General features: G+C 37.5%; 1 long non-coding RNA gene across 4 annotated transcripts in view; it reads right to left on the minus strand.

Annotated features, from left to right (window-relative positions):
- Window positions 1-24158, minus strand: part of LOC127952328 (uncharacterized) — a 68874-nt gene extending 44716 nt beyond the window's left edge. The window contains exon 1 of one of the 4 annotated variants that reach the window (XR_008152905.1): window positions 24066-24158. This is a non-coding gene — a long non-coding RNA (uncharacterized LOC127952328). Of the gene's footprint in view, window positions 1-2277; window positions 2674-24065 lie in introns of those variants that run through there. The other 3 variants (XR_008152904.1, XR_008152902.1, XR_008152903.1) reach the window with 3 other exon arrangements.
- Window positions 24159-25381: the final 1223 nt, after the last annotated feature.

The following is a 25381-nucleotide window of genomic DNA, read 5'->3' on the forward strand; positions in this document are numbered from 1 at the left end:
TTTATTAAATGATCCTCTGAACAGGGTCCTCAAACTGCCGTTAGGTGGCAATAAAAGTCATTCATTCATTGAATAACGAGTCATTGATTGGATTCATTCAAACGACTAACTATTTCGGTAACGAAGTAAAAAGCTTTCTTTATGAATGGGTCGCTGAATCATTGGTTCACCGGATTCCTTCAAAAGGTCAATTAATTCAGAAACTGCATTGAACCGAGTTGTTTCGAAGATGCACAATTTCCATTGAGACAATGTATAGTCACCAATCAAAATGTATATAATGTAAGAAGTAGTATTGGCACTTTCGAAACTTCAACACTTTTGTGAATCATTTGTTTCGAAAGAGTTGTTCTGAGCACGATTAAAACTGCCAAATTCACAAACTACGGCTTCGTTATGTCACAACCGTTTCGTAATTTCAATGGTTCGCCTCTGGGGGCAATCTCTGTGAACAATGCCAGTTTATTGAGATCGCCCCCCAGTGGTGAACCACTGAACCAGCGTCTATGGTTTTTACCTGATATCCATTTTTAGACATTTTTAACGAGACATTCGCTTAATTAAAAGGAAGAGAAGTAGTTAATAGTCTCTAACGGTCTTCTATACTCAAATAGTCAATAAAATATACAAAGCAAGCCCTGCAAAATAAAACATTTTATACAGTCACTTCATATTTAAATGGTATTTGATTATTGTTATTGCATTGAATGTGTCATACTTTCAATATGACATTTTTAATTGTCTTTCAAAAGCTGTTTTTAAATAGCATGGTTTAGCCAGAGTTTTTGTTGCGTTTACACACTGTTGACCAGCAGGCGTCACTGGCGTGCGTCGTTTCGAGCGCTTCGAAGCAGTGAATCACTTCCAAAAGCTACAAAGTTGTTTGTTTCTCCCATCACTAAAATTAGGTATGGCTAGGATGAATGCGTTAAGAAACTGTAATGCGCTATTTCTTCCAGAACTAATTAATTATAAGAACGTTTCAGTTTGACAGCCGTACATTTCGCTGCCTAAGTAACACCTGGTTTAAAGGCACGCATGCACATTGTCAGGTAACTAGCGGTTTCTAAAGTAGAAGTGTGGTCATCTTAACTGAACATTATAGTTTATGGCTTTCCTGACAGACACACACACACACACACACACAGACAGACGTAGACAGCGGTCCTGTCTGGCGGCGCATGTACGTTTCTCTTGCGGTTTACCACAGATGTGTTGGATGACAGCGCAGTAAACACCTGCAGCGTTACTGGCACACACACACACCTCCTCAGCCCTGTTAACTACATGAACACAGCACCGGGGGACCAAAGGGTCAAAGTACCCCCGTCCAGGGGTCAACTCATGAAATGAGCCCAAACTCAACGGTCCTCGCTTCACTCGAGTCGCTAGTTTACCAGAAGAGCTGCTTCTTCTGAGCACAACACGAACACGTGCTCCCCGCTGCTCAACATACGTGAAGAGAGACCCCGGGCCGACACACAGTGTGTCTTTGTCCCTCTCCGGACGGGACAGAGAGGTACTCCGAACAGCCTTATTGACCCTTCAGCCTCTTTTGTGCAGGGAGCGTCCTGAGAGTCACTTGCTGGGGGACACAGGGTCCCTCTCCAGAGGAGAAAGGAGGGCTTGTTTCTGGAGGAGAGGGGGACGCTGGGCACACTGGACCTCTGTCTAGAGCCCAACAATAGAGGCCATTCTGAGCGGCTCTCGAACACACTCACACACACCTCGTGATGAACCTGACGGAGACACGAGAAGATGCTGCATGCCATCTAGAGGAGACGACTTCACCATCAGTGAGGGCTCTTATATCCTCCCACCAAACACTCAGAGCATCCGTTCGATTACTAGAGCTGAGAGAGGAGTGTGACCTGCCTCAAATACTGTTATTATACTGTTACACATGACGGCTTCATTACGACTTCATTACGGCTCCCTGTGTTCATGTTCACTGATTTCACTGCAGTGGCCCAGAAAGGGCTGTTTTCATTGACATCACACTCAAATGACTGAACATGAACATCTGAGCCTGAGAAAAATACTCATTTTAGAAGAAAACTTTTGCACCTGAACTCTTCATAATTATATACTGTGTGTGTATATATATATATATATATATATATATATATATATATATATATATATATATATGTATATATATATATATATATATATATATATAAACAGTAATTAGAATCAGAATAAGTGACAGGCAAACAGGTGAAGGGCAGACGTATAACGCCTTCCCATCATCTTATAATAACTTCCATTACTAACTCGTTAAAGGCATTATAAAGAGCAGATGTGTTTCTATATATGATGACGCTCGCTGTTCCGCCAGAAGCCCGTGATAGAGAGAGTGTGTCCAGAGTCAGAGGATCGTTACCGGAGCACTGCTGCTGCTGCTGCCTCTTCTGTCAGTCCTGATGAGGGAGAGAGTTTATTCCACACGTTATGATCCTCCAGAAGACATACACATCTCCAGCGGACTGAAACACATCCACAGCGCGTTAGATCCAGAGAGAGAGTCCTCGAGCGAACACACACACACACACACCTGCGGCGGTGTGTACGCGACAGACAGAGAGACTCTGCTCAACACACACGCTCACTGTGACTGCAGTGTGAGAGCGCCTCTTCACTCTCACGCGCACACAAGTCACGTGACACACACCCACCGCACTGCACTCTGGGACATGGAGTCCGCTTCATCTGATTATCTATGAACTTAAATGAATAGTTTGACACAATGCACATACATTCGTGTTTTTATCTTCTGCTTATACTTAAAAAATACCTGCATTTTACTCCCTGCTTTTATTGTACTAGTTTTTATTTTTATATTTCTTATGATTACTGTTTTTTGGAAAGCATTTTAAATCATCTATATAATAAACATGCCTCGCCTTTTTTTGCCCTTTTATAATTATTGACGTATGTACATAGCAGTAAAAACACCTAAAATTGACACATTTGTTTTGGACAGTTTAATGACCAACGATATCACACAGGCAGCCGTGCTGTTATTCTTAACGCCAGCACATCCGTGGCAGACTATAGTCAAAACTACGGTACAGCTTCATTCTGCACTGGGAGGTGGAGTGGGACATTTGTTATTAGGACATGTCCTATTATTTTTTCCTTCTCTGCCAATCACAGCAGACTGGTTTAACATCACAACAAGACCGTATTGTGTATTTTACGGCATTTAATGCATGCCAGCAAAGATGTTAACTGTTAGCCTGAACTGTGAATAGGCGTCTGTTTGAGCATCTTCTGGATGCATGTGTTGTTTTTGGAGTGCGTGTTAATGACAGCATCGCGTGTGAGCAGCCGAGCGTGAGTCAGATAAGATCTGCACTCGTCACACCACACAAAAGAGTGAATCATGGTTTCGTTAATGTTCTTCCGTCAGCTCCAGACATGCTTCCAGTTCACACCTTTGCACTCCACCGCTAAACTGAGGAGTGGATTCGGGAAGAAGGATCGGTCAGTTATCAAAATCACCTAAATACTTCAAATTCACTGAAAATAACTGGTATTGAAGATGTGCATAATTTATTGACAATACCGCACAGTTTGGAGCACAAGGCTAAATGGCATCATCTGTTAAAGGCAGTAAACGGATAATGCTAATAATCCCAAAAATCGTAAATTATTAAATGCAATATCAATCCATCAGTAGTTTTATGCATGAACAAGTAAGCTAATACTAACTGCAGAATCACTGTCCATTAGTTGCGTCGCACAAAGGCTAAATATGTAGATTTGTTGCAGAGGAACCAGTTGAAAGTGAATTGGTTCCCGATCCAGCACTCGCTTTAACAGCAACAGCTCTTCTGGCAGGACTCCAGCTGAAGCCAGCGGTTCCTGAGCCGCACGCAAGGCTGTCAATTACAGGCCAGCCATAGGAGCTGCTGCAGGTTTGCGTGACTAGAGCCCTGAACCAAAACACAAAGACATTGTGTTCAGTCAAACCCCCTTCACGCTAACTCAACGGCATTCCTGTCTCGCATTCCTGAGTCACATTTCTCTTTTCTTTCCTTCTGCTTTTCTGTGAAGGAGTGATGCACATTACATGCCATTCAATAGCTTGCAGCGTTCACAATAAACAGGAGAACAAACCCGTGCATAATGATTGCACAACAAATAAATAATAGGACTCTCAGAGTGTTATCATAGGACTAACATTATTTAAATAATGCACGGTATAAGACAAAAGCAAAGTATAACATAGTCTACTGAGGGCATATTATGTTCATATTACATACGTTCAATCCATTTGCATCTACTAATTAAAAAAAAACATGTATACACCTGAAATCATGTTATTGCCTGCTATTGATTTCTTCTTATTTCCTTGTTATTCTGAGGAAAAATACAATATATTGCAAAATGGTAATTAAAAGAGCAGTTCTTTCTGAACATCTTTTCTCAAGAGGGATTTTTTGCATCATCTTTGGCAAGTATATTACATATGTGTCTAACACAGTTTTGCTGTAAATTAAATAAATAAATTAAATAAATTAATGTATTTCTCCACTGGGATTTTTTTTTAGTTAGTAACTTCAATAATATGATTGCAATTATTTATTTGAAGTGTTTATTGTAGTATAGCTGTTTTATAGTTGTATTTCTGTATGAATACATTTTTTATTCTTTTTAAAAAAAATTTACAGCAAAATTTGAGGAAAAGGGCAATAGGAAGAGTTCAAAGTTGGCTCTTCCATATGTGTCTGTATGTGCGTATGGCATATGTTGATGAAAATTAAGATTGGATGCATCAATTTTTTTTTATAAATTTGCATTTCAATTGAAAAGACAATTATAATTGTATAGAAAAAAAATCATTTTTTTTTGCTATTTTTCATTGTGTTACACTGTTGCCACGGTTTTTCTTAATACACCCGTCTTGATTTTTATAATTGAAATTAACATCCGAAATTTTGCACGTTGATAAATAAATATGACCTCATGTTGTGTCAATCATGTTTACACACTGCCTCTGAAAATTTTGTCCGTCATATAAAAATTGTCCATTATTTTAAATTGCACTTTTTAAAGTCTACTTAAGCGTGTTAAGAAACAGTAAACAGTGTCTATTTAAGTAGACTTAACTGTGTCATTTGATATTACATATATTTTTATTTTACTGAAATACTCCATTATAAACGTGCAGTTGCAATATATTTTACTTGGTGTTTTACAAGTTTCAGAAGAAAAGACGAGGTTTATTTTAGTTTATTTTAAATGTATGTCTGTTTATTCTGCAGTACACAGTACACATAAAGATGTACTTTAGTCCTACTTAAGTGGGTTAAAAAAGCACTCAAGTTCATTTAACTGAATTTAATATAAATGTAAACTATATTACATTTTAATCAGTCTACTTCATCTATCCGCCTGACCGATTATCGGCGCCGATATTAAGAATTTTCAAGTTTTTCAGATGGATTAACATTTTTAGACCGGACACATATATGAGTTCAAAATATTGCACACAGACAGATTAGAAAGAATAGTATATTAGGGCTCAACCGATTATCGGCCTGACCGATTATCGGCACCGATATGAAGAATGTTCAAAAACGATTTGCCGAAGAATTATTTACAAACCTTTAAAAAAAATACATTTTTGAGATGAATTTACATTTTTACACCCAACACGACACATATATGAGTTCAAAATATTGTTTATCAGTCTACTTGATCTGTAATGACTGTTATCTGCATCGGCCCTGAAAAACACATATCGGTTAACCCCTACAGTATATATTATACTATTTTCCTGTATGTAGCATAAAGTTAATACAAGCTGTCAAAACACAAGTCAATATGTGTATAAATAATTTAGCCAGAAACCACATCCTGTATCGGGAACAGGGCCCAGACTGGGATGCTCACACAAACAATGCTTGTCAATGACAAGTGTGGGTGTAGTAAAGTGTTATGCACACACATTAGTGTAAAAATGAATCTTGCCAGGACCAAACACAGTTTTATAAAGAAGGCTGTTCATCATTGATAAACCAGTCTTCTACTATTGGCTGAACGTCAACTCTATGTTTATGTTTTTCCAACCTGCTGAACAGACTACAGCTGTTCCTTCTCACCTAATGCTGCTCTGATATATATTTCATCATATTATCAGTATCACACTATGGGCATTAATTTAAATCAGGGGAGATCTGGTCCCCAAAGATGAACCTGGTTTCTCCTGAGTTGTTTTTTCCCTCCATTTCTGTCACCTGATGGAGTTTGGGTTCCTTGCCACAGTCATCTTTTGGCTTGTTTAGTTGGGGACTAAAATACAGTTAACTGGTCAATCTAGCCACACTGACTGACCAATCAGATGAGAGGACAACTTGGACTGAATTGATCTGGATGATGGGACTATCGTCTTCTGTAGAGCTGCTTTACAGCTGAATCATTTCTTGCAACACCGAAACTGTTACTGAGCATAATCAAAACTGAACTGTCTCAAGCTGAAATACAAACTGATTTCAGCTGAATCAAACTTCACCAAAGCAATGTTTCCATCCAAAGTTGCGAATTTAACTTGTGTGCAAAACCGGAATATTGAGAATTAAGCACTTCCATCCAATGAGCCAAATAAATTGCCTTCAAAGTTATCCAGATGAAGTACTTAACCATGAATATTAAAAATAATAAAAAAATACCAAATACTAAATAATATTATATATATATATATATATATATATATATATATATATATATATATACACACATATATATACTGCAGAAAAACATTACTAAATATCTTCGTGGAACATGGTCTTTACTTTATATCCTAATCATTTTTGGCATAAAAGAAAAACGTACAATTTTGACCCGTAAAATGTATTGTTGGCTATAGATGTGTCTTTGTTATTATGAGTGCTTTTGTGTTCCAGGGTCACAAATCATAAATTACTTGTGAAAACAAAAAAAAACAAAAAAATGCTTTTGGAGGTGGATGCCTGTTAATTCTACAGAAACACTTTGACGACAGACTTTGCTCAGGCATTTCAGAATAACCAAAACATTTTAAATGCTTTGCAAAGAGGTTAGTCAAATTATCCCGTCTCAACGTGCAAAATCACATGGAATTAATTTGGTAATGAAAAATAAGTGAAAATAAATGGATGGAAACAAAGCTAATGTTACTGGACCAACACTGATCTGACCCACAGTTGGGTTTCATAATTCTGCTATATTCACAGTTTATCACTGTGAAGCTGCTAATATCCTTGTAGTCTATGGAGGATCAGAGAGCTCTGGGATTTGATCAAAAATGAATCTTAATTTGTGTTCTGAAGATGAACGTAGGTCTTACAGGTTTGGAACGACACAAAGGTGAGTAATTAATGACATAATTTTCATTTTTGGGTGAACTAAACTTTTAAAATCCTGTGAACATCTTTTGAAAGTCCCCTCATTTTTTGACTGCGAAAAATATCAATGAAGGAATAAATAAATAAACCAGAAGTATTGATTAAAATTGTACAAAAGAAACTACAACCTAATGCTACTAAAGCAATATCTTAGTTTCTCTCTTGAGGGTTATCACAGAATAATGATATTTCCGAATTTCTCCAGTGTATGGTTTGAAGGTTATTGATGATACTGGTGAGCAGGATCTCCTGCAGTGGGATGTGCAGGAATGTCCAGCGCGGTGAAGCTGTGTTTGGCAGCGTGGCTGTGCGTGACTAGCAGAGATACACCTGTCTGCCGCTCAGGTCGGGGAGGGTGTGAGCACGCAGGGGCCTGCCTTTAGAACAATGACTGCCATTGTGACGAGCGCCGACTGCAGACGCGCAAGAGGAGGAGAGCCCAGCCCGGCCCGGATCATGCACACACACACACACACATGCTTTATTTATAGTGCTGCACTCACCTCAGCTTCTATGGAAATAGCGTGAGTGTCAACACTAGTGTAAACATCTGTCAGGGCTGTTCATGACTGTCTTTTGTTTGTTCTCTTCATTGATCAAGGTGTGAATTCCATTAAAGATCTATTCAGTCAGGACATGGTTTGACAAGCACATACAATGCGACAAACTACCATTCAACAAACAATCAAGGATGAGACAAGAACCGACACATGGTAGAATAAGCCACAGAAATATCCATCAGTCAGCATTAGCATCATCATGAAGGTTAACCGATATTTGCATAAAGCTTGAGAATAGCCGCCGGGATTTATGTGGCCAAGAGTAAATGGATATATGGTATATAAAAGATATTAAAACATATTATAGGAAAACGGACACTCGGTTGAATAAGTCGGCGTTACACAGAGATGCATTCATGTGTACAGATGTGATTTGTATTGACATTTCCCATGGTACAGCCTTTTGTGATATCTATGATGATATTGTGAGGATTGTGCAAGAGGCTAGTAGACCATAACTTTTCTGCCCTGACAAGAAATATCATAGTAAGCCAGGGTGGAACAAGTATGTATCAGCATATCATAAAAAAAGCAAAGGAAGCATTTTAGGCACAGGGTTTTAGTTGGTAGGCCCAGACAAGGACCACTTTTGGAGCAGAAAAAGTTAACTAATGGCGAGTATAAATATGCAGTGCGTTACATTTGTAAACATGAACGTGTGATTAGAGTTGATTCAATGATGGAGGGTCTATTTTGTAGTGATGTGAATGCTTTCTGGAAGGATGTAAGATCGATAAATAGAAGCAATGTGACTTTAGCATGCTCTATGTTTTGGCAGCTGAGAATATAAGCAGAATCGTGGAGACAACATTGTCAAGGTCCATGGAAGTAAGAAAAGCATCGTCAGAATAGTCCAGCTGCCATCAGTGATTCAACCATAACATTATTAAATGACAAGAAGACGACCTTTTGTATACGAATACGACTAAAATGATGACTTTATTCAACAATTCAAAACTTTATTATGAGCTGGACGTAGGCAGCTTACGCTCTTCCGTGTCAGCCGAGCCACAAGGATACGCTGTTTTCTTTCAAATCAAATCATAAATACACATAGAAAAAGTATCCTTGTGCCACGACTGCTCCTTTGTGGGTTAAGTTTAAGAAAGAAAGCCTATGTAAGCTTCAGGTTGTGTACAATGAGTGTTTGAGGTTCCTGCTGAAAAAAAACCCAAGATGGAGCAGTGCAAGTGATTTATTCTGTAAGGCAAGAGTACAATCTTTCCCTGCTTTAATGAGAAATTTGATGTGGAAATGTACAGTCAGCTGGACGATTCACATAATAATATTATAATGTTGTTGTCAAATCCTAGGCTTACTGATGTGAGATATCAGTCCTCTATGAGGAAGTATTGGTTTTTAAAGTGTGTTGTTTTGGTTTGTATTGTGTGTTTCTTGATAATGGACCTTGAGTCTAGAAATAAAGCTGAAGGAACTAAAGTGTTGCCATAAATTGTTTGTGTAAATAATCCCATACTTTCAAATATATTTGCTAAAATATATAATAAATATGTTATTAAATATATTTTGAACCATTATATTTTTACCCATTATATATTAATATATAAAAATAAATTAGCTCTCCATATATTTCAGTCATAGAAAATACATTTGAAGTTAACATTTTAGTCGTCTGTAACACATGTGAACATATAACACATTTGAATAAAAATATTGAATAATAATAACAATAATATATATATATATATATATATATATATATATATATATATATATATATATATAATTTATGTGTGTGTGTGTGTGTGTGTGTGTGTGTGTGTGTGTGTGTGTGTGTATATATTAATGTTTGTTTTAGGTATATTGAAAGTAGGTATATCAAAGTTAACAAAAATTTTTTTATGTAAAAAATATATTTAATTTAGCTTCAGTGTTCACAACAGATATTTATGTTTTTTATTAATTGTTTTCTTGGCCAGAATTATTTTTTTTTTTTCATATTTTAATAGTTTTAGAAAAAATAAATATGATTTGTGTAAAAAGACCCTCATGTATGAACGTGAGCGTTAGCCCAAATCCCCCGTTCTTGTATTCCTGCACTGATTTGACTGTGTGACCTGTGGTTTGTGATAAGTGAATACTACCACTGAAATTCCACTGACATGAAACCCTGGAAGACTTCCTGCAGGAGTGTGTGTGTGTGTGCGTGTGCGGTCTTCATAAAGGTAGTATTGTTAAGTTGCGTGCGAAGCTCATGCTGGAGGCTCTGTTTCTCCGCCCACTCCTGTAAACCACAGCCATTTCTCCTCTCCTCCCCCTCTGTCTTTGTTACAGGTAAACATTTGATGTCCGCACGCAATCCCTGGAGAGTCTCCGCCCCTCCTTCCCCAGATGGCTCTCAGCCGTACTCACACACACTCGCTCTCACGCTTCTTCCCCATTCCTCGGGCATTCCTGTGCTCTCTGACTCAGCACCTGCTCTCCCCGGCGCTCGCTGCCTCGCTCTTCAGTTCAGAGCTTTTTATTGGACACGATCAAATATTGGGACTTCAGTTGTGATGGCATTTGTAAAAGCCAGACTGTCTATAGTGCTAAAATAATTTACAGTGACATCTGATTTAACAATTTTAAAAGAGTCATAAGGACATAGATTATTTTTAATTATTTGAATACGCTCTTTGAGGTTTACTTAATTTACTTAATTGTTTTGCACATTAAAAACAACTAAATATGTGAAAAAAATATTTTTAACCCTTATTTTGACCCTCTGTTTAAAACGACCTGTTTTAAAGGAAAACTCCACAATTTTTCCATATTCCACTATGTCCTTCCCTCTACGGAGCCCCACATATGACACGCAGGAAAAAATAAAAGGCTAAATCGTGTGCACGATTTACTAATTCGTTCCCTCGATGTACTAAAACGTGCACACAATTACTATAGTGTTCCCTCAATTTACTATTGCGTTCACTCGATTTATAAATTGTGCACACGATTTACTAATTCGTTCCCTCAATTTGTTAAATTGTGCACACGATTTAGCAAATCGAGTGAACGCAATAGTAAAGCAAGGGAACGCAATAGCAAATGTGTGCACGTTTTAGTAAATTGAGGGAACGAATTAGTAAATCGTGCGCACAATTTATTTATCAATTTATGTCATGTGCGGGGCTCCGTATCTCTCAACTTGACGAGTTGATACATAACTCTCCCGTCTCAGTGCGTACACTCAATTGCTGTAGCGTGCGACGCCACTATGCTAGCATTTAGCTTAGCACAGTTCATTGCTTAGGATCCAAACAGTGATGAATTTAGAAGCCACCAAACTCTTCCATGATTTCCCTATTTAAAGACGGTGCTAAGCTAAAAGGTAACATAGTGGCGCTGTGCGCTACAGCGATTGAGTGCACGGATTGACACGGGAGAGGTACGTATAAACTCATCTAATTTTAAGGAAGAATATAGTGGAATATAGAAAAACGTTGGAGTTTTCCTTTAAGTGGCAGGTCTTTTAAGGCTTGTCATTAATTGGCCGCTGTTATAATTGGCTCACGTCACTGCATGGAAAACAGTATCATTGCCCCCTCACTCAATGTGAGTGATTTGACAACATGATCAAAATAATCAATATTAAATAGTAATGCGACACATATTTGCAAGTAATGATGAGTCGCAACATTCCCTATTCTGCCTTCTCTTAAAAATGTTTACATTTTTAGGAAGGTAAAATCTACATATAGTTCCCAACAAAAGTATTGTTTACAATATATAGTGATATTCTCAATGTTACCCAGAAAACAGGATACAGGTTTAACTCTTTTGAAATACTAATGCTAAATGTTACTCTGTCAGACATGCAAAAGAAATCTAATGTATCTCTTGCTCTGGCTACTGTGTATAGACCACCAGGGCCGTATACAGAATTCCTAAAAGAATTTGCAGATTTCCTCTCAGACCTTCTAGTTACAGTTGATAAGGCGCTAATCATGGGAGATTTTAATATTCACGTTGATAATACAAACGATACATTAGGACTTGCGTTTACTGACCTAATAAACTCCTTTGGAGTCAAGCAAAATGTCACCGAGCCCACTCATCATTTTAATCATACACTAGATTTAATTATATCGCATGGCATCGATCTTACTGCTATAGATCTTGTACCTCAAAGTGATGATATTACAGACCATTTCCTCGTATCGTGCATGCTGCGTATAACTGATATTAACTATATGTCGCAGCGATACCGTCTGGGCAGAACTATTGTTCCAGCCACCAAAGACAGATTCGCAAATAACCTGCCTGATCTATCTCAACTGCTATTTGTACCCAAAAATACACATGAATTAGACAAAATTACTGACAACATGGGCACTATTTTCTCTAATACATTAGAAGCTGTTGCCCCAATCAAATTGAAAAAAGTTAGAGAAAAACGTACTGTACCATGGTATAACAGTAATACTCACTCTCTCAAGAAAGAAACTCGTAGTCTTGAACGCAAATGGAGAAAAACTAACTTAGAAGTTTTTAGAATTGCATGGAAAAACAGTATGTCCAGCTATAGACAGGCTCTAAAAACTGCTAGGGCAGAGCATATACACAAACTCATAGAAAATAACCAAAACAATCCAAGGTTTTTATTTAGCACAGTGGCTAAGTTAACAAATTACCAGACGCCACCTGATTCAAATATTCCACCAACGTTAAATAGTAATGACTTTATGAATTTCTTCACTGATAAAATAGATAACATTAGAAATACAATAGCGAATGTAGATTCTACAGCATCTAACACTTCAGTTTCATCCATCGCACCCAAACATAAACTGCAGTGCTTTACAACCATAGGACAGGAGGAGCTAAATAAACTTATCACTGTATCTAAACCAACAACATGTTTATTAGATCCTGTACCCACTAAATTACTGAAAGAGCTGTTACCTGTAGCCGAAGAACCGCTTCTCAATATCATTAACTCGTCGTTATCTTTAGGACACGTCCCAAAACCATTCAAGCTGGCGGTTATCAAGCCTCTTATTAAGAAACCAAAACTAGATCCTAGTGTACTGGCAAATTATAGGCCTATTTCAAATCTTCCATTTATGTCTAAAATTTTAGAAAAAGTTGTGTCTGCTCAATTGAGCACCTTCCTGCATAAAAATGATCTGTATGAAGAATTTCAGTCAGGTTTTAGGCCCCACCATAGCACAGAAACTGCACTTGTTAAAATTACAAATGACCTGCTCCTTGCGTCAGACCAAGGCTGCATCTCATTTCTAGTCTTACTTGATCTTAGTGCTGCGTTCGACACCATAGATCATGACATACTCATAGATCGATTACAAAACTATACAGGTATTCAAGGGCAGGCTCTAAGATGGTTTAGATCCTACCTGTCCGATCGCTACCATTTTGTGTACTTAAATGGGGAGTCATCTCATTTATCATCAGTAAAATATGGAGTGCCACAAGGATCCGTCCTAGGTCCCCTTCTATTTTCAATATACATGTTGCCCCTTGGTAATATTATTAGAAAATACGGAATTAGCTTCCACTGTTATGCTGATGATACTCAGCTATATATATCAACGAGACCAGATGAAACTTCCCAATTATCTAAGCTAACAGAGTGTGTTAAAAATGTAAAAGATTGGATGACAAATAATTTTCTCCAATTAAATTCGGATAAGACGGAGATATTAATTATTGGACCAAAAAACACTACACAGAATCTTGTAGATTACAATCTGCAACTAGACGGATGTACTGTTACTTCCTCTACAGTCAGAAATCTGGGTGTTATATTAGACAGCAATTTGTCTTTTGAAAATCATATTTCCAATGTTACAAAAACTGCATTCTTCCATCTTAGAAACATTGCCAAGCTACGAAACATGTTATCTGTTTCTGATGCAGAAAAGCTAGTTCATGCATTCATGACCTCTAGACTGGACTATTGTAATGCACTTCTAGGTGGTTGTCCTGCTTCGTCAATAAACAAGCTACAGGTAGTCCAAAATGCAGCAGCTAGAGTCCTTACGAGGTCAAGAAAATATGATCATATTACCCCAATTTTACAGTCTCTGCACTGGCTACCTATTAAGTTCCGCATCAGTTACAAATTATCATTACTTACCTATAAGGCCCTAAATGGTTTAGCTCCAGCGTACCTAACTAGCCTTCTACCACGTTACAACCCATCACGCACCCTAAGGTCACAAAACGCTGGACTTTTGGTAGTTCCTAGGATAGCAAAGTCCACTAAAGGAGGTAGAGCCTTCTCACATTTGGCTCCCAAACTCTGGAATAGCCTTCCTGATAATGTTCGGGGTTCAGACACACTCTCTTTGTTTAAATCTAGATTAAAAACACATCTCTTTCGCCAAGCATTCGAATAATGTATCTTTTTAATTGTGAGTGTAGTTGCATCTGATCAAAGGTGCATTTTTATTCATTAGCTTGGGTTAAACTAATTTTACTTTGTTGGATCAGCAGCTATGCTAATGATGTCTGTATTTTGTTTCTATGTTTTGCCACGGGATTCACATCCCGTGGTAACTAGGATTTACACAAGCTCCAGTCTGGATCCAGAACACCTGAGAAGAGATGATGCTGACCCTCAGAGGACCTCAGATGATGCTAACCCTGAATCAACAAACAGAACTAACAATTATTCCTAAATGTGTGACTTAATCATATAATAACTTAATTAATAATATTGATAGTTCATCGTCTAGCTGACTACGTCTTGTATTATTATTATTATTTTTTTTTTAGTTTTTCTAAAATCCTGTCAAATGTGCACAAACTACTAGCTACTACTAAATATTGTAGAAACATAATTTTCTGTAAAGTTGCTTTGTAACGATTTGTTTTGTAAAAAGCGCTATACAAATAAACTTGAATTGAATTGAATTGAATTTAGCATCAAACATTGAAGATTAGCTGATAGGTTGTTGATTCATTAAATGATGAGCTATTTCTTCACAAAAGTGGTTTGTTTAGCATAGTGAAGACCCTACTACATTGACATCCATTTAAAAAAACAGCCTCTGGTATTCTTACCTGCTTACCAACAAAGCCACAGCATTAGCCTTTAGCTTTTTTGGCTCAAGGTCACAGGCTTGCCTTCCAGTGACTAGAAACTTCCAGACAAGGGTGTTGGAGCTGAACTTTGCAGGATGTTGGAGCGAGTAGGTGCTTCAGGTTTGCTTGATTGGTGTGGGAAAGACACTCTGCAGGACGGTGGCGCCTGATATAAGCTGTAATTGTATTCTGTGTTTGTATATGTGAGGTTCAACAGAAACCCAACACCACACCACTACCCTTAAACCTAACCAAAAAATGAAACAGAGTTTGACCATGGTACAATAGCGGAGGAACCTCAGAAGTGAAAAGTTGAAATTACACACTGACAAAAAGTCCTTTCAAGATCCTCACACAGAAATAAAGGTTTGAAATCTCTCCGAAACTGGAATAAGATCAATCGCTTGTATTATGTAAATTAGCTATCTGTTACACATCAACTGGAGAATAATTTTTTTAATATTTTCATTGTGTTAATGATTTTATGAAGAATTGTAAACCAATTCTTAACTTTTTTTTAGAGCATGAATGCTTTGATGAATGAAAAGTTAAAAAGAGCATCTTTTATTCAAAATAAAAAACTTTGGTAACATTATATACTCCCATTCAAAAGTTTGGAGGCAGTACATTTTTTCCTTTCTTTTTATTTTTTATATGAAATGTATCATTTTATTAATATATATATATATATATATATATATATATATATATATATATATATATATATATATATATATATATATATATATTTCACATAATTTCACCCATTAATATTCCACTCTAGGTGCTCATCCTATCCAGTCATAAATAAAATGGGTTTTCAACACTGGATACAACAGAGGCTAGTAGTCAACACGGACCTATTTCATCATTTACAAACACGAGTTTGCTCATGAATTCTTTGCTGTGAAGCTGTGCACAGTGAACATTGGATTTGTTTCACTTACAACAAGTTGACTATTGTTTGGTTAGCCTCTCGCTGGTCTGGAAAAGCCATTCAAACCAGATAATCTGTCTGCGGCTTGTCAATGCACCGTAGTGTTTCTCGCGCTCTGACCAGGGCCTGAGACAATAGGCCCATTTGATTCAAGAATATGAAGTTATTGAAGGCAGAGAATAATGGAATAGTTCTTCCCCTGCTCTATTTGTTCAGCGACAAACAATATTGCTCTATAATATGAATAGTAGCCCTGTTTATTTCTCTCTCTCTCTCTTTCCTATTTTGTTAAATCAAACACAGCCAAGAACAATGGCCATTGTCCAGGCTGAAATGTATCAGTTAGTGGCACAAGCCTATGTAGACCAAATTAAGACCTGCTGTATTAATATATAAGGTTGGTTTTGCATGTGAGACCTTTAAGAGCTGAATGTCAACTGGTGTTTTAGTGTTTTTCACTGTACACAAAGTTTTAAAGCACCTTAAAGGAAACTGTAACAGAACAGTTATACTGTTGTAGTGTTTGTTTCGTTTGGTGCCCAATGCAGCTAGCATACTCTGCGTTTAAAGTATATCATGGGTGTCACTTTGTTAAAAGAGGGAATGTTTGATTTGATACAGTGGATCTTATTCACTTACTAGTGCACAGATGAACAAGTGACACATTCAGTTTCATATACAGTTGCGTATAATGTATATCCTATTATAGTATATCCTATCTATATCATGATCTGACACTGGCCTAAGGCAACCCAAAGTCTGTTTGATGTTCAAATATATCATTTCATCCAGATCCAGAGGGCTGAAATGATATACATTTGAGCAGATGCCATTGCCATTACAGTATACTGTAGATGACTGAGAGTCAAACTACACGAAGCAATGGCAGACATTCAATTTTATTGGAACAGTTTTCACATTTACTTGGAGAAAAGCAACACTGATATCTAAAGGGCTGAAAGCACTTCTCTACGCTCGTACACAGGACAGCACAGGTATTTTCTCACCACTTGCACAAGCACTGGAAGATGGCTTTGATTAGCGGCCCAGTACATAATTACGATCTCGTGTCTGGGAATCACAGGCTTTGTTATATAACTTGGAACTTGCATTGACACACTCAAACAGTGGAGCCAAGTCTGTGGTTTTCCCGCTCAACTGGGTGACTTTCACACTGTTGCCGAGAGTTGTTTTTCATGTCCCCAGGTTGAAGTGATTCCGATAATATGATATTTATTGGAATGCATATTTTATCAGGGGAACCCCACCAAAAACTTGTATTTTACCCCCCAGAACGCAATATATAACTGGGGACCCCCTCGAAAGTCGAAACACAGTTGGGCTAGTTTTGAATAACGATTGGGTAGGTTTTTGTGTGAAGACCTGACAACCCTGCATTTGAACTCCCTCGATTTCTTCAACAATTTCTTTCAACATAGTCAAGAAAGATGCTGTTGTTGATTCACTTGTGTCTTTTCAAGACTGTTTTTGTTGTTGTATGATATCTAAAAATAAGTGACATCTACCAACCACATTTTATTGCGAAAATGTAATGTACATGTGGGAACTTTTTCCCAAAACTGAGAATACGTACCAATAAGTATGCATCACGGCAGTTTCCAACATAAATGAACACTAGAGGCAGTAAAACAGCAAGCACTAGAAATCTTTTTCTTACACAGTTATGATAACAGCTCCATATGTTTCACTTTCCGGATAAAAGAACCTTGCTTGGTAGCTTAGCCGGCACTGAATTAGACGAATCCCATGAAAAAACATGATCCCCACGATGAAAGAGCTCAAAGATGAGAGATCGAAAAACAAGCTAAAAGGGCATGCTTGTGATTGCACGTTTAAGTCACATTCACTGTTGTTTATACCATCGGGTAGGGTTTAGGTGTAGTGCAGATGGTACTTTTATTTTTTTAAATGTCATATAGCATTACAGTTATAGCGCCACTCAATGGACATTCAAATCAGAACTGCGTTGACGCGTACAAAACCAACATCACTTAAAACATATGTATAAAACATACCATTTATGTACATTCATCTGTTCCAGGGTGGGAAAAACTAACAATGTTTTAGCATTTCACATTTATGGCACAAAATGGTCCGGTACTGAAAATCATTTTCTACAATTCCACAGTTTTCTTAACACTTATGAACACTTATGCTTTACATTGATTTTTGTGTTAGTTTTTTGGACATTCGTATTATTAGAAACGGCAATAAAATAATCACAGGTCTTTATAGAAAACCCACTGCGTGTAACGCACTGTTGCATGGACAGAGCTACCATCCTACAACTTTGAAACGTAGCTTGCCCATTAGTCAATTTAACAGGATACGTCGATTTTGTAGTACTGAACAGTCATATATATATACTGTACAACAAAGTACTGATTTGGTTTAAAAATTTAGGGAGCGAGGTTACAATGACGATTGGATATAGTCTGCAGTTAGGAGATTTGGAAATTAAAGTCAAAAGACCTCTCTAAAAAAAATTTAAAAATTGGTTAAGATCAGAAAATAAATAAATTGTATGTACTGTTTAATATTCTTCTATTTGTTTAGATATAAAAAAGTATCATAAATAAACAGTGGTATATCTTAAAATCTGATCCTCCCCTTAGCGATATCTTTGAAAAAACACCAAGGTTTGTGTATAAAGGCTCTCCATCAGTATGTACATCAAGGTACAATATCAAGAGACAGCCTCTGCTAATCCATGTGTCAAATATGTAGAAGCCCTGATTGGCTGCTTGAATCTCAAATGAAAAGAATGTCCTGTTCGCGGTCTTTCTTTTGGTGGTTACTCATGTTCTTACAGGGCTTTCAACCGAGGAGGTCCTTCAAAAAATATCAGAAACAGGTATAGAAGTAACCAACGTCGAGATGAAATGGACTTTCAGGCAAATGACACTTGAAAGGGAAAGTCGTGACATTTGCCACGTATGGTAACCCATACTTGGAATTGGCGCCCTGCATTTAACCCATCCAAGTGCACACACACACCGTGAACAAACCCCCGGGTGGAAGAGAGCACTGTTCATTCACTCCTCTCCACCTACAACTCCTGCCAGCACCAAGACTCAAACCTGCATCCTTCAGGTTACAAGTCCAACTCTCTAACCATTAGGCCACATCTGCACCAAGAACTTACTCAGTTGATGATCATTTATATGTCACAGTTAGACATTGTGTTTAAAGTTATTTTTTTGTGAAAATGAAAAGGATTTAATAAATTCAGATTTTAATTCAGCGTGCGTTTGTGAGATATATAATATTATAGTCAATGATTGTACCCTGTCACAGCCAATTTTGTACACTTTATGAAGGGTCAATTTTTGTAGTTAAATTAAGGTACCAAATTTACACTACAGGTACAAAACTGGTCCCTTAAGGTACAAATGTACCCTATGCCAATTATTTATACAATTATGTACTTTATTTTCTGAGTTTAGGAGAGGTGGCAATGTCAACAATATCTTATTAAAAATAGAAGCTTACTATATTTACACACTTAATACTCTTTCCCTTAACGGCTTGAATTTAGAACTTGATTTTAATTCATGTTTATAATTGATATCTTTGTATTTTTGATATGGTCTCGTTTTTTTGTACTTAAAATGTATTTTATATAGATGAGCACTGATCAATTCTAGGACTTGAAAAGTAATTAAAAAAAGATGGGGGAGTGTTTGTGTGTTGTCTTGCAGTGTTTTAATGTGATATACTATAGCTGCTCATTTGATTGACTTTGTTAACAGGTGTCATTAATTGAAACTGTTTGAATCTGTGAGTACTTGATGAACTATCACCTATGCTTGTGCGTGTGTTTGCCTGGTGAAGGTCTTAGTCCTAATTGTTTCTGGTTTTAACTTTTTGAAATAAAGGAAGCATAATAGTGTGCAGATCCTTTTTTCTATTTTTTGATTCATCCTTTGATCTTGCACCTGGTAAAGACTTTTTTGGATGTGCATATTTAAATTTTTCTTTACATACAAAATGTACATGATATATTGTCATATTTACCAGCCATACTACTTCCATTATCATAGCTTTGCCCAGGGCAATTTGCCAAGTCCAACCTCAAGTCTTGCACCATTTTTATTACACATTCTATAGAGGGGATCGAATCCAGGAAATCACTTTACAACGTCGCCTTCAGCAAAGTCAGCTGGTTTATGTCAGAAAGCTCTGGTGTTGAATCTACAAATACTGAGAAGTTTTGGCTTGTTGGATTTCAGCTGCTATGATTTTCTTAGTTTTTTAGTTATGATTTTCTTATTTTCTTTGGTTTTTAAATATTCTTGTAAAAAGGGGTCAAACTTGGCAATCAGGTTAGGCAAACCGAGGTGTGCAATGATCCCAGTTTTTAATCATGGCCTCGGTATACAGCATGCCTCAACACCTCCTTCCAATAGTTATCTTGTACAGATAACGGATATTTAACAGCCCGGTTCTGATAAACTGCAGGCCTGCATTGTTATCAACAGGTACGATGAATTAATGCTTGGTTTCTCCACCGGAGACTGGGTGCAGCTTGAGTCTAGTCTTTACTCTTTAGCAATGTCAGGGATCTTGATTTCAGTGCACCAACTGGCAGCAGGCAATGGCACAAAAAAAGTTGCTAAATGTACTTCTTTATCTTTTTAAAATTTTCATTAATTACAGTGATCTGCCAGTTAGCTGCTGATGCTGGTCCACTGTCCAGGTTTCCACATTATAAACATTGCTCGTCATGCCCACTCAGCACAAATGCATCCTAAAGTCCTAGCGATCATGTGCATTTTTTAAATTGGATTTTTTCCAAGGGTCTGGCTTTAGAGGTGCACCTGCACTCCCAGACACCCGCTCCTCCACAAATCATATAACTTGTTTTTTTATTTTATGAATTATCTTTTAATTGAATCTCTCAGCATTTTACAACAGTAGCCAGGTGGTGAAGACAAGAAACTAAATTCTAATGTCACTTTCAATCGACACAAATTGTGCGAGTTGCCAATTGAGACAAGACGCTGTGGGGATTAAATGATTAAAACTAAATTAGGACAGTAATGTATAGGGTCCTGTGAGTCATCTGTATAAGAAAAAGACCTGACCCGCAAGTCCATGGCCACAGAACAGCAGAATATGAACATATGTGAAAAGTCTCTCGTTGATGTTGCTCATCAAAATTCCTGGGCACTAGTATTTCAAAGGACCAGATATCGGACACTCACATAGACTCCATTGTTAGAAAAGATCTTTAAGGCTCCTCAATCTGCATGTTTCAGACTACAAGGACCATCGCAGTGCTGTAAAAAAAGCTCTTTCCCCTACTGCAACACAGTCCAGCACAGTAAATTTTTACTTCGGGTCTGATGAATGCTTGAACCCATGGCAAAAGTAGTTCCTGGCAGGTCCTGACCATGTCTAAATCACTTCGCCAAATGATTTCAGTAATTTCAAAGGAACAAAAAGAACAAACCCCACAAATACAGACCAAGCAAATACATTTAATGAACAATCATATAAAAAAAGTCCAATTATTTTCATGTTTTTGCCACACACAACATTTTAAGGAAAAACGTGACGAATGTCTTGCTATACATCTTTAGAAGATTGTCTTGTGGTTTGGTAACTATAGAATAAGCAGAATAACTGATTCTGGTCCACTGAATTATTAGAAAATAATGCACTTCTGAGGTGTAACGGCCATCTTTGGTGTGCATTATTTTCTAATAGTTCAACAGGCTGTCATTGATTATTCTTTGTGTATTGTCAGTATATATTTATATAATTTGCATTAGATGTTGCATAGATGTCTCTTTCTTCAGGATCAGGACAGTTTCTTGTTTTCCACATACACAGTCCAGATGGAAAAAAAATAAGAGGGCTGAAATCAGAACAAACAGGAGAAAATGTGACCAGAAGAACACAAGTTAAGAGCCTGGATAAGAGTATAGATGCCCATCCACTCAGGTGCGAAAAGGCACACACACATCCGCTTCAAACATGAGGTCATTGAGTTAGTTGTGAGCGTTTCCATCAGCTGTGACTAGAATTTAAGATGATAAATTGTGTAGCATAGGCTATGACAGCAGAGACTGATTTACAGCTGCTACTAAAGCTCACGGTGATCTTTTATGAGTACGGAGGATAGAGGAGTTTATGAGTGCCCCATTGTTTCTGAGAGCTCCTCGGTGTCAAGTTAACACAGAGTCCAGAGTCTACTGCCAACAAGAGAGAGGTGACATGGCCAGGCAACAGGATAAGATACAAAAACACAGAACTAGACCGTGACCTTTCGACAAACTGTGTTTAACATATGTGTGTTTACACTTACATATTAGACCCTTCCCAAGCAACTTACAGAACATTCGATTGAAATTCAAACAAAATGCTGTCATGTTTTGATATTTTGCAATAAAACCTAGTTCTAATACCATTAACACCAGAAATTTAAGTACAAGAAAACTTCTAAAAAACTTTCCAGGTGTGAGGCTTCCTGAAAGACTAAACCATAAGGATCATAAAACAGAGAATTTCAGCTATTTGACCCCAGGTTCTGTACAGATGATCCAAAAGATTTGCCACAGATGTTTGGTGTTTGCAGTGTATGTATTCATTCACTAAACACGTGATAGCTCATACTAGGTTTTTACATTTTCTGAAGGAAATGAGACTTGTGGATTGTGTTATGCATAGCCATCTCATGTTTGTTGTAGTATAATATGTTTCAAAGCAGCTTTACAGGAAGGTATTGTAGCAACTGCAAGTCATTCTATATGCTCATAATATCCAGATTGAATAGTAATAGTGATATCACAATACCCGTCCACATCCATTCATGTGTGTTTTGTGTCTTGCAGCTCCCAAACAAGAAAAGCTGCTCTGTTTTTGGACAGTTCTTTTGCCTTTTGCAGAGTTCTCACTGGCATGCTGTCAAGATCCTGCCCCTAGAGAGTAGATTAATGATGGTAAGTCACGGAAAGAAAGCAGAGAGAGAGAGAGAGAGGAAAGGTACATAACATTAGTGCTGACTGTTTAAGAATGCTACACCGTGAGTCAAATTTACTTAAGGGTTACGCCACAGTAGATCAATATTTTAGCGGTCTTATTCACTATCCACCCACTGTCCAGTTTATCAAAGCACATTTTTGTATTGGACATGGAAGGTCATTCTATAAGTAAATGCTGTTATCTTTCCTCAAGAATGATAGAAGATTCCTTCCAAACTCAGGTTGCCCCAGAGGAGCAAGGGGATGTTCACACAGAGTGCGTCTGAAATGGAAGACGTAGCACTCAACGCAGAACACGAGGGTGTCAGGATGCGTTTTTTTTTAGAAGTGATGCAATAATGTAAACAACAGAAAAATAATCACACTTGCTATAGCATCATGACCTTGATAAAACTTGTGTGGCTGCTCAGAGAACGACAGAACATCCATTTGGGTTTACACCATCATCAGACGCAGATATAAATATGGGGAATACCACCAGCTGGTTAAAGAGCTAAAGATACATGGTCCTAGGTTTACCGTCAATAAAATACAACTGCCGTGCCAACTTGCTACTGTGAACAAAGCAGCAGCACTTGCCCCACCTCTGGGGTCTTCTGATTGGTCCACTGTTTAGGACCTGACATTGATGAGCAGTGGTGTTTGTAAAAACTGAAAATCAGGCATCTTAAAAGCATGGTCATGTTCCTGGGGCGCTAGGACCCACACAGAGCACAGGGTGAGCACCCCCTGCTGGCCTCACTAACACCTCTACCAGCAGCAACCTAGTTTCCCAGGTGGTCTCCCATCCAGGTACTGACCAGCTCAACCCTGCTTGTGTAGTGGTTAAAAAGATCAATATAACAGCATCAATATGATTCAAGTGGAATATAAAAGGGAAACCAGGTTTAAAATCAATAGGATTGATGCGACATGATATGATTGGTGTGGTTGAGTTTATTTTTGTTCTGAATTCTGTTAATTAACTTGGAAATAACATGATCAAAGTGGATTTCAATTAATATTTCAAATCCACTAGGGGAAAGTCAAAAGCTGCAGGTAGTACCTGAGATGAACAACACTATGTGTATCACTGTCAAGGTAGTGCTATTGTGTTGGAAGGAGGAGCACTTACTCGGAGTTTCTCAGAGAACCTCTTTATCCATCCAAATCAAGGTTCACATGGCACAGGCAGGAACACACATGTAGCAGGAGGGTTAGACGTACAATACCGCACGCTAGACTGGGAACAACACAGGGCTTTAGTAATAAGGGAATAAATGGGACAGACCTGGGATCAATATAACTAAACAGGGAACAACCTGGAAACAAATTACACAATCAGGACAGGAAGGAAACCAAACATGGGCATAAAAATGAACATGGAGCACATGGGGGAGGAAAACACAAGATGCAGACAGCAACACGACTCTGTCTTCTTTTATTAATATCTTTTTTCCCCCTTTCCAGGGTGCACCACTTAAAGTTAAGTACATTTTATTTGTTTGATGTGACAATATGATCAATTTAAGCATTTTAGATTAATATATATTAGTATTTATCACTTTATGAGAGGGTTTTTAAGTATTAAGGTGGCCAGATTTTTAACTGGGAACATTTCCTAGTTAAGTGGCCAAAATAGGATTAAAATCTCTCTTATTATGCACAATATATTATCCAAAAACCATTTGTGTGTGTGTGTGTTTTAAGTGATAGCTAGTGGTCAGAGGGCCAAACAGACAAACAATTGTCCATTTTCGGGGCAAGGATGTGAGTTAACCCAGTTCGGCCATTCCTGGCCCATGGATGACGAGTACAGCAGGACAGGATGTAAGTTCACATTCCCACCATCTAAGATTGGGCACCTCAGCAACTCCCAAAACCTCACTGAATACTGCAACAAAAGAAGGTCTTCTCAACCAAGCTCAAGAAAAAGCCAGTGATAGCTCTATTTATTTCTGTTCTTCTGTCACGAGTGGTTCAAGACAAGAGAAGACTTTAAGCGTAGATCTAGTTGTTAACAGTATCTTTATTAAACCAAACAATAAAAACACTGGCACTGAGATGGGAAACTCACTTTCTTATTTTAATTTTTTCTAATTCCATTCTGTTTGTTATTTTTCTTCTGATTGTAGCACATATGTTTGAGTTAAGTGCTGTTTATTCACCATCAACATTTCTTAAATGCATCAGAATGCATCCCAGATCAGTTTTTCACTACTATGCCTCATTTGGTCAAACACACAATCAGAAATAATTTGACACACAAAAACTAAATTGAAACTGAATTGAAATGAGTGATAGAATTACATATTTAATTAATCTGTTCTCTATTTATGAAGATTAAAGCACATTAATGCCTATGAAACTTTATCAATACTGTGCTTTCTATCAGTAGCATTTAGGCTGAAAGCTTGTTCCTGTATCTCAAATAGTGGAGCATGGAGCTAG

Source organism: Carassius gibelio, chromosome B3, assembly GCF_023724105.1.
Source record: "Carassius gibelio isolate Cgi1373 ecotype wild population from Czech Republic chromosome B3, carGib1.2-hapl.c, whole genome shotgun sequence".
In the NCBI taxonomy this organism is placed as follows: Eukaryota; Metazoa; Chordata; class Actinopteri; order Cypriniformes; family Cyprinidae; genus Carassius; species Carassius gibelio.